General features: G+C 52.4%; 1 pseudogene across 1 annotated transcript; it reads left to right on the top strand.

The window, feature by feature from the left end:
- Window positions 1-2,565: 2,565 nt before the first annotated feature.
- On the top strand, window positions 2,566-7,112 carry LOC308605813 (leukocyte-associated immunoglobulin-like receptor 1; annotated as a pseudogene). Its single transcript has 7 exons — window positions 2,566-2,896; window positions 4,619-4,687; window positions 5,421-5,531; window positions 5,627-5,644; window positions 5,753-5,790; window positions 5,994-6,046; window positions 6,595-7,112. The product of its transcript is annotated as a leukocyte-associated immunoglobulin-like receptor 1 (transcript).
- Window positions 7,113-8,059: the final 947 nt, after the last annotated feature.

Genomic DNA, 8,059 nt, shown 5'->3' with positions numbered 1-8,059 from the left:
TTCCAATTTACCCTCAAGCTCTGACTGAATATGTCTTATCTGAATCCTGCATGGAGTCTACACAACAGGACCAAAGATGGGGCTCAGCTGATGCCTACTTGACCACTGAGATATCAGAAAATGGGGGAGGCTGTGTTGTCTTCCTAGACTCTGACCATGGTGCTGAAACTAGACTCCACAGTCAAATCCCCATCGGCACTGTGGACAGCAACTGCAGAACCTACCTTCCTGGGGTTGGGTCCTGCTGGTGAAATAGGGAGAGTGTCCAGATACAGGTCCGGGGGTGTTGGGGCCACGCAGAGAAGGAGCCAGAATTGTTTCGGAAGCAGGGAAGCTCAATATGCAGATGAGGATCAGACTGACCACAGAATGACCATCAGGAGAAGACAACTTCCTTTCTACTCTACACTGGGGGAAGTAGACAGACAGCAAAATGGACGCACCCTAGACTTGGCTTGGTCATAAGGTTGTCTTTTATGGATATGCTACGGGTGTATAGTAGGAGTGCAGTAAGAATGCACTCATGAAATGTCAGGGCTGTGCTGCCTGCTTTACAAACATCATTACCTTTTTCCCTATTGCAGTAAGGTTCACATAACATAAAAGTGACTGTTAACCATTTGAAAGTGTACAATTCAGTGGCATTTGGTGCATTCACAATCTTGTGCGACCATCACTGCTAACTGGCTCCAAGACATTTTCATCACCTCAATAGGAAACCCTGTACCCCTTAGCCAGGGTTTGTCATAGAAACAAAACCAATAGGATGCATGTGAATATATATATATATATATATCATACTACACACACACACACACACACACAGATTTTATGGAATATCCTCACATGATTATGGAGGCTGGCAAGTCCAAAATCTGAAGGGTGGGCTGCAGGCTGGAGACCTAGGAGAGCTGATGCTGAGGTTCAAGTACAAAGGCAGTCTGCTGGCAGAATCCCTTCTGGCTCAGGAGAGGTCATTCTTCTGTTCAATTCAGGCCATCAGCTGATTGCATGAGGCCCACCCACATTATGGAGGACAATTTGCTTTACTCAAGATCCAATGATTTAGGGGCTTCGCTGGTGGTGCAGTGGTTAAGAATCTGCCTGCCAATGCAGAGGACACGGGTTCAAGCCCTGGTCCGGGAAGATCCCGCATGCCGCGGAGCCACGAAGCCCGTGCACCACAACTAGTGAGCCTGCGCTCTAGAGCCCGCGAGCCACAACTACCGAAGCCCACGCGCCTAGAGCCCGTGCTCTGCAACAAGAGAAGCCACCGCAGTGAGAAGCCCGCGCACCGCAACAAAGAGTAGCTCCCGCTCGCCACGCTAGAGAAAGCCAGCGCAAAGCAATGAAGACCCAGCACAGTCAAAAATAAATAAAATTAATTAAAAATAATTCTTTTAAATCCAGTGATTTAAATGTTAATGTCATCCAAAAACACGCTTGCAGAAACATCCAGAATGTCTGACCACATAACTGATCATGGCCCAACCAAGGTGACACACAAAATTAAACATCACAAATCCTCCCCTTGTCAACTTGACATCTATATGCATGTCCTTAAACCACACTTAACCTCCAGATAAAGACAATAACAACAATGAGTGAGTGACCTCTGCCAGCCCCCTGCCTCTATGGGGGATTTTGCTGAATGTGAGGCCAACTTCCTGTTTCAGGGCTACCCACCTGCTCTTCCCCCTGCCCCCAGCCTAGTTGAGACATTTGGGGTTTCCAGAGCCTCAGTAACAGGGAAATGGAAATAAGCTGAGACGAAGGTAAAAATACAGAGAAAACCCAGGGATGATTTCTGGACACTGGACACAGGGATCCTCACCTGCTGGGGAATGTGGGATCAGAGCTGTGCTCCAGCTCCTCCCCCCCACACACACACGCACACACGCACGCACGTGCACACACACACACACACTTCCGCCGCCGCTCTGTAGACGACGCCCCTCACACCACACGATCCCACCTGGGACTGGCAGCGGCCCTTCAGACCCAGCCCAGACCATTCCTACCGACTGCAGACTCCTGCTTTCCCCCTTGTCCCAGGAATGACCCGGTCATTCCCATCCTGTGCCACCCTCCCAGCTCTCTCTGTCCCCCTAGAGTGGCCGTGGGCAGGGAGGGAGCCGCCCCCTGCAGCAGACATGACCGGGGGCCCCCAGTCTGTTCTGATACCTCCCATGTCACGCTGAGCAAGATGTGACCAAGTCTCAGGGTCCTTAAGTCAAGTGGGGAAAATAACTCCGCAGTAACGAGAATTTAGAGGCTCATAGAATGGGCATGAGGGGGTCTTTTGGGGGAGGCTGATGGAAATGTTCTCAAATTGGATTGTGGGACTTCCCTGGTGGTCCAGTGGTCAAGACTGAACGCTTCCAATGCAGGCGGTGTGGGTTTGATCCCTGGTTGGGGAACTAAGATCCCACATGCAGTGCAGCCAAAAAAAAAAAAATTGTATTGTGGTGATGGTTGCACAACTTTGCAAGTTTCAAAAAAAAAAAAAGTACTGAACTGAGCAACGAAAATGAGTGAATTATGTGATGTGATGATTTTCACGTAATGGATGCTGAGATTCTGCTCTTACCCATCCTAGGGACCCTGCCCAGACGCTCCACCAGGGCTGAGCCAGACTCTGTAAGCCCCCAGGGGTGGCCTGTGACCATTGTGTGCAGGGGCCCTGCTGGGGCTGAGGAATTCCATCTGGAGAGGAAGGAAAATAGGAGTGACTTCAAGGATGAGAATACTGTGTCTCAAATTGGTCCACATGAGACAGAGGCCAGATTCACCATCACCACTGTGAGTGGAGACACTGCCCAGCATTATCAGTGCCTCTATCGAACAGGTAGTGACTGGTCTGAGCCCAGGGATGCCCTGGAGCCGGTGGTGACAGGTGAGGAGGTCTCTGCTCTGCCCTCAGGTTTGCCCCAGGTCCCTGGACCCTGTCCCCAGCTGTGTCCTCCGTCCACAGGCTCCCCTGCCCCCTCCCGACCCCCAAGCCCTCTGGCTCCCTCTTCCCTCTGCACACACATCTCTCTGCCTTCACACCTGGCTCAGGTCCCTGGAGCCTTGTCTCACCTGGACACCACGGTGACCTGGGCACTCAGCCCCAGCATCAGGGTGGGCATAGAGCTGTCCCTGCTGGGCTGGCGGGGAGAGCGCTTCCAGAGACGGGGTGGGGACAGACCCCTTCAAGGGAACCTGTGTCTTTTCCCTCAGGATGGTGTTGACTGTCCTTTCTACTGGGTGAGAATCTGTGGGGCCCCTAGGCCATGTGTCCCCTGTGGTGTGGCCCACCCTCCATCGGGCACGTCACATGGTCCCAGACCCCTGACCAGGGCTGGATGGTGCTTTGGGGGACCTTTGGGATGAGGCCGTCCCTGTCCCTGTGTGCAGTCAGCCCCCAGGATGTCCTGGAGTCAGCGCCCCCTGGGGACACTTTGACCCCCTTCACACCCTCCTGGGGCACCGACCCCGCCATGCTGCTTTGGGGACACAGGACTTCACTTACACAGGACACCTGCTTAAATATGCTGCCAAATGGGACAACCTGGAAAAATGCTAATCTTATTAATACCGAGGAAATATTTTCTTCTCACCTCGTGCGCACCAGACACCCTCCTGCCGTGGGACTGATGCACATGGTGAATGAGGAGAAAGGGTCCCTGGCCTCCCAAACTTTAGCGGGAGAATTCAATAGAATGAATAATAGGGATGTATATAAGTATATATGGGCATATAAAAATATAAACATATAACTTACAATGTAAAATTTCACATCTATAATTTAAGTAAATTAGAACACAGTTACACTATTAAATATATAAGTAATACAATATAATATACATTACTATATTGTTACATGAGTAATGTGTGTTATATATTATGTTATCATGTATTATGTATTACTATAATTTGTATATGTAAATATTAAAATGTGTACCATAATATATATTAAATATGTAGAATTGATATAGTTTTTATGTATAGCATAATTATGTATAATTTAAATTATTCATATAAATTAAATTATACATATGTAAGTTAAAAACATCATTTAAAATATATTTATATTTATTATTTAAGCATTAAGCATATTTATATGTAATATACGTTATAGATGTAAACATATTGCTATATATTATTTGTACGTGTATAACATATATGCTATTCTAAACCGTAGTAAATGTCATCAGGGGAAGCTCAGGCAGCAATGGTGTTAAAACGCAGGATGGGGTCGTGGATCCTGGACCAAGGACACAGTGTTGAGGAAAGGATGCTCCAAGAAATGCAATTTTCTATTTTAAAGGATGTTGAGGACTCAACCTCTGGAGCAGTGGGAGGGAGGGGGCGCTGACCAGAAGAGGGGATGAAGGGCTCCGACCTTGTGGGTGTACCAGCCCCCAAGACCTCAGCTGGACCACCTGTAAAATGAGCCACGCTGAGCGCAGCACTTAGGAGATGTAAAGGAGGTGACGGACCAAAGGCGCATGCGTGGAGTGCAGCTCGTGGCTGGTGCTGCATCCTCTCACCTGCTAAAGGCTGGGCTTCAGGCAGCTCGAGGACATCGGGTCTTGGCTTCTTCACTCACAGAAGAGCAGTTCCGCCCCATCAGGGATTGCTGCGAAAAGCAGAAGAGATCAGCGATGGGGATTCTTGTGCTTGGGGTGGGAACCCAGAGGAGGTGAGCAGGCAGAGGGTCCCGCTCTCGTTCCTCCTGGGTTTCCGTCTCTGTAAAGGTGCACAAAGCGCGGGGAGCAGCGCTGTCCCACACAGCCTCCTGCGGGAAGGAGATGCTGTGTATCTGCGTCATCCCGGGAGGGTGTCATTAGCCAGGGGTAGCGCAGTGGCTAGTGCAGCTGGCGATCTGACTTTTAACTTTAGTTAACCTAAATTTCAATGAAAATTGCCCCGCGTGACTACCGTGGTGGTAACCATCCGCACAGAAAGGTCCATGGGGCTGTTCTAGAGGGAGCAGGTCGGGGTCCGGGGAGGAGACCCCTTGGGGATGGGGATGGGGGACTCAGAGGCTTCTCTGTCCAGATCAGGCCTCTGACCCAGACCCTCCTCACTCCTCGGAGACACAGACGCATCCGCAGGACAAGAACCGTCCTGATGGGCGAGGGGGACGCAGAAGCACCACCCCGGCGCGGGCTCTTTGGGGAAAGGGGGAAAGAAGGGGCTTTGGCGCTGCTCATACTCCAGCTTGACCAGTGCCCTGTGGACAGAGGACCTCAGCGCTCAGACCCGCTTTTGTAAAGTAGGGATAATGAGTCCCACGTCGCAGGACCATTGGGCACGAGAGATCTGTATGTAAGTGGGAACACGACAAGCACCCAGCGCGTGGTGGGTATGCTGCAGGTGCTCGATAAATGCATGCTGCTGGTAATCGGATTCCGTTCTCCCACCTCCCACAGGCCTGCCGACAGAGCATGTTTCTATTCTCATTGGGGTCCCTGTGGCCTTTCTCCTTTGTCTCCTCCTCCTGGGCCTCTTCCTCCTCCATCGTCAGCGCGAGAGAAAACGGGGTAGGTCTCAGGGACAGGGTGGGGTGACCCGGGCAGGCTGTCGGGGGTGTTGGGAAGAAGGCTTCTCTTCTCAATTCACACCCGACTGTCCTCAGGGCCCCCCAGCAGCGAAGGTGAGGAGCAGAGGCCGCAGGAGAGGCGAGGCTCCTGGGAAAGACCCCCAGGCCCCCAATCCCCTGCCCCCAGGCAGCCCTGAGGGCTCACGTGTCCTTTCTCCTCAGCCTCAGCCCAGCTGTGGACGTCCCAGATGGGACACCAGGTAAAGACAAGGATGGGGGACAGGTCTGGGAGGGGGGAGGTGAGGATTCAGTGCCATCAGGAAGCAATGTGGTAGGGGGCGCCTGGGAGCATTCTAGGATGTTCCAGGTGGGGTGGGAGACCAAATATGAAGCTATGAGGTCAGGCGTATTTGCCTCCTAAGGTCCACCCCAGAGAACCAACCCCTTGTCCTCTCCCTGACAGATCTGGCCACCGTCGACAGACTTCCTGAGAAGAATGTGGAAGTGGACACCTCAGTAAGTGCTTGCATTAGTCACCTCCTGCTGGGTACCAAAGTCCCCCACATTTAGCAGCTTAACAAAATCAGCTCAGTTTCCTGGGCCAGGAATTAGGAATCGGATCAGCTGGGTGGTGGTGGCTCATGGCCTGTCCTGATGTTGCTGTCAAGATGCCAACCAGGGCTGCATTCATCTGAGGCTCAACTGAGGCTGGAAGATCCACTTCCACGATGGCTCAGTCCCCTGGCTGTGGGCAGGAGCCCCATTTCCCCACCACACGGGCTTCCCCATGGCGGCCAGCCTCCCCCAGAGGGAGGGACCCCACAGAGGGAGGAACAGAAGGCACGACGTCTTCTGTGGCCTCCCCCACTCAGGTGGCCCTCACTCTGCCATCTTCTATTGGTCACACAGACCAGCCCTGCTTCTCTGTGGGAGGGGACTGCACAGGGGCGATTCAGGAGGTGGGATGTGCAGGGGCACCTGGAGTCTGGCGACCAAAGTCTTCCCCTCCCACAGCCCCTCCCTCACCTCAGCCACCCATACTCACCCTGAGTCTCTCTCCTCAGGCCCCTGCTGCAGGAGGCCCCCAGGAGGTGATATATGCCCAGCTGGACCACCCGGCCCTCACACAGAGGGTGGCCAGAGCTGTGCCCCCACTGTCCACAGAGCCCACAGCCAAGTCCAGCACGCATGCAGCCCTTGCCAGAAACTGACCCCAGGCCCACCTGGCCTCTGCACTAAAGACACAGGAGAACACTCTTGCAAAAGCCTGCAGTGGACATTTGGAGGGTTTCCCTGTGGAATCGTCCCTTCCTGAAGTCATCCAGTCAATTCTCCTGCAGGCAAGAGCTGGAGTCCTGAGACCCCCAATCAACTTCTAGGAGATACATTCACCATGCGGCCCCTCCCACAATCAACTAGCTCCTTGGAGACAATGTGTTAGCACTTGTTTCAGAGACCCAGCTGTGGTCCCTTGGCTGTTTCCAGAGAACCAGCTATAGTGCTTGGCTGTTTCCAGAGACCCAGCTGCAGTCTCTTGGCTGTTTCTAGAGACCCAGCTATGGTCCTACAGTCGCCCAGCTGATTCCAGATATGTCTTGTGAATCCTCCACTGCCCCCAGAGATCTGTTTTGTTTTCTCAGCTGACTGTACAAACCTTCCTAGAGTTCAGTAGTTGATCTTGAATCTGGGCTATACTTATACAGCTTATCGCTGATACCGTTTTCTGAATCATGCTTCGCCTTGTTCATCAATAAATGTCCTCACAGGCCCAAATGCATCAGCCCTGCGTGTGGCGCTGGGGTACCCGGGTTCTAGGTCCCAGTCTCTGCCTCCACAGTCACTCAAAACTTAGTGAGGGAAACGACAAAAAGGGCATCCGTGTTTTCTGATTCCAGTGTGTGTCTCAGGGATGAGAGAGGGAGACGTCTGAGGGGACTTCTGTCTGGGTGAAGGCACAGGCCTGCCCCACCTGATACAGCTCCCATCCCCCCCGCCATGTGCACACCCACGAATGCACACATGCACTGTACAAACGCATATACTTATGCACACACCCACACGCACGGACACGTGTGGACTGGCCGAGGGGGTTGATGAGACCACGACTGCAGGGGGAGGGTTCCTCAGGCTTTAGGTGCCCCCAGAGGAACATGCAGGTCCCCATTTCCCACCCCTACTCCAGTTCATCCCCACTGGACGCCATGCATTCTCCAAACACAAGAGGACCCATCAGCTGTAGGACACTGTCCTTGATCTGACCTTCACCCCCTCACCTGGCTAATGCCCTTCAGGTTTGGGATTGGAGGCTGTTCATCCCAACAAGCTTGCAGTTGCTGCTGTTAACGAACCACTCACATAGTGGCACCAAACAACACAACTTATTATCCTACAGTTCAGGAGCTCAGAAGGCTAACATCAGTTAAATTGGGCTAAAATCAGGCGTCAGCAGGGCTGCGTTCCTTCTGAAGGCTCCAGGGCAGAATCCATTCCTTTACCTTTAGCAGCGTCTAAAGGGGGCCGTCTGCATTC

Source organism: Mesoplodon bidens (genome assembly GCF_964165515.1).
Source record: "Mesoplodon bidens genome assembly, chromosome: 18".
Lineage (NCBI taxonomy): Eukaryota > Metazoa > Chordata > Mammalia > Artiodactyla > Ziphiidae > Mesoplodon > Mesoplodon bidens.
The sequence above is the reverse complement of the archived record's forward strand: the minus strand, read 5'-3'. Positions and strand labels throughout refer to the sequence as shown.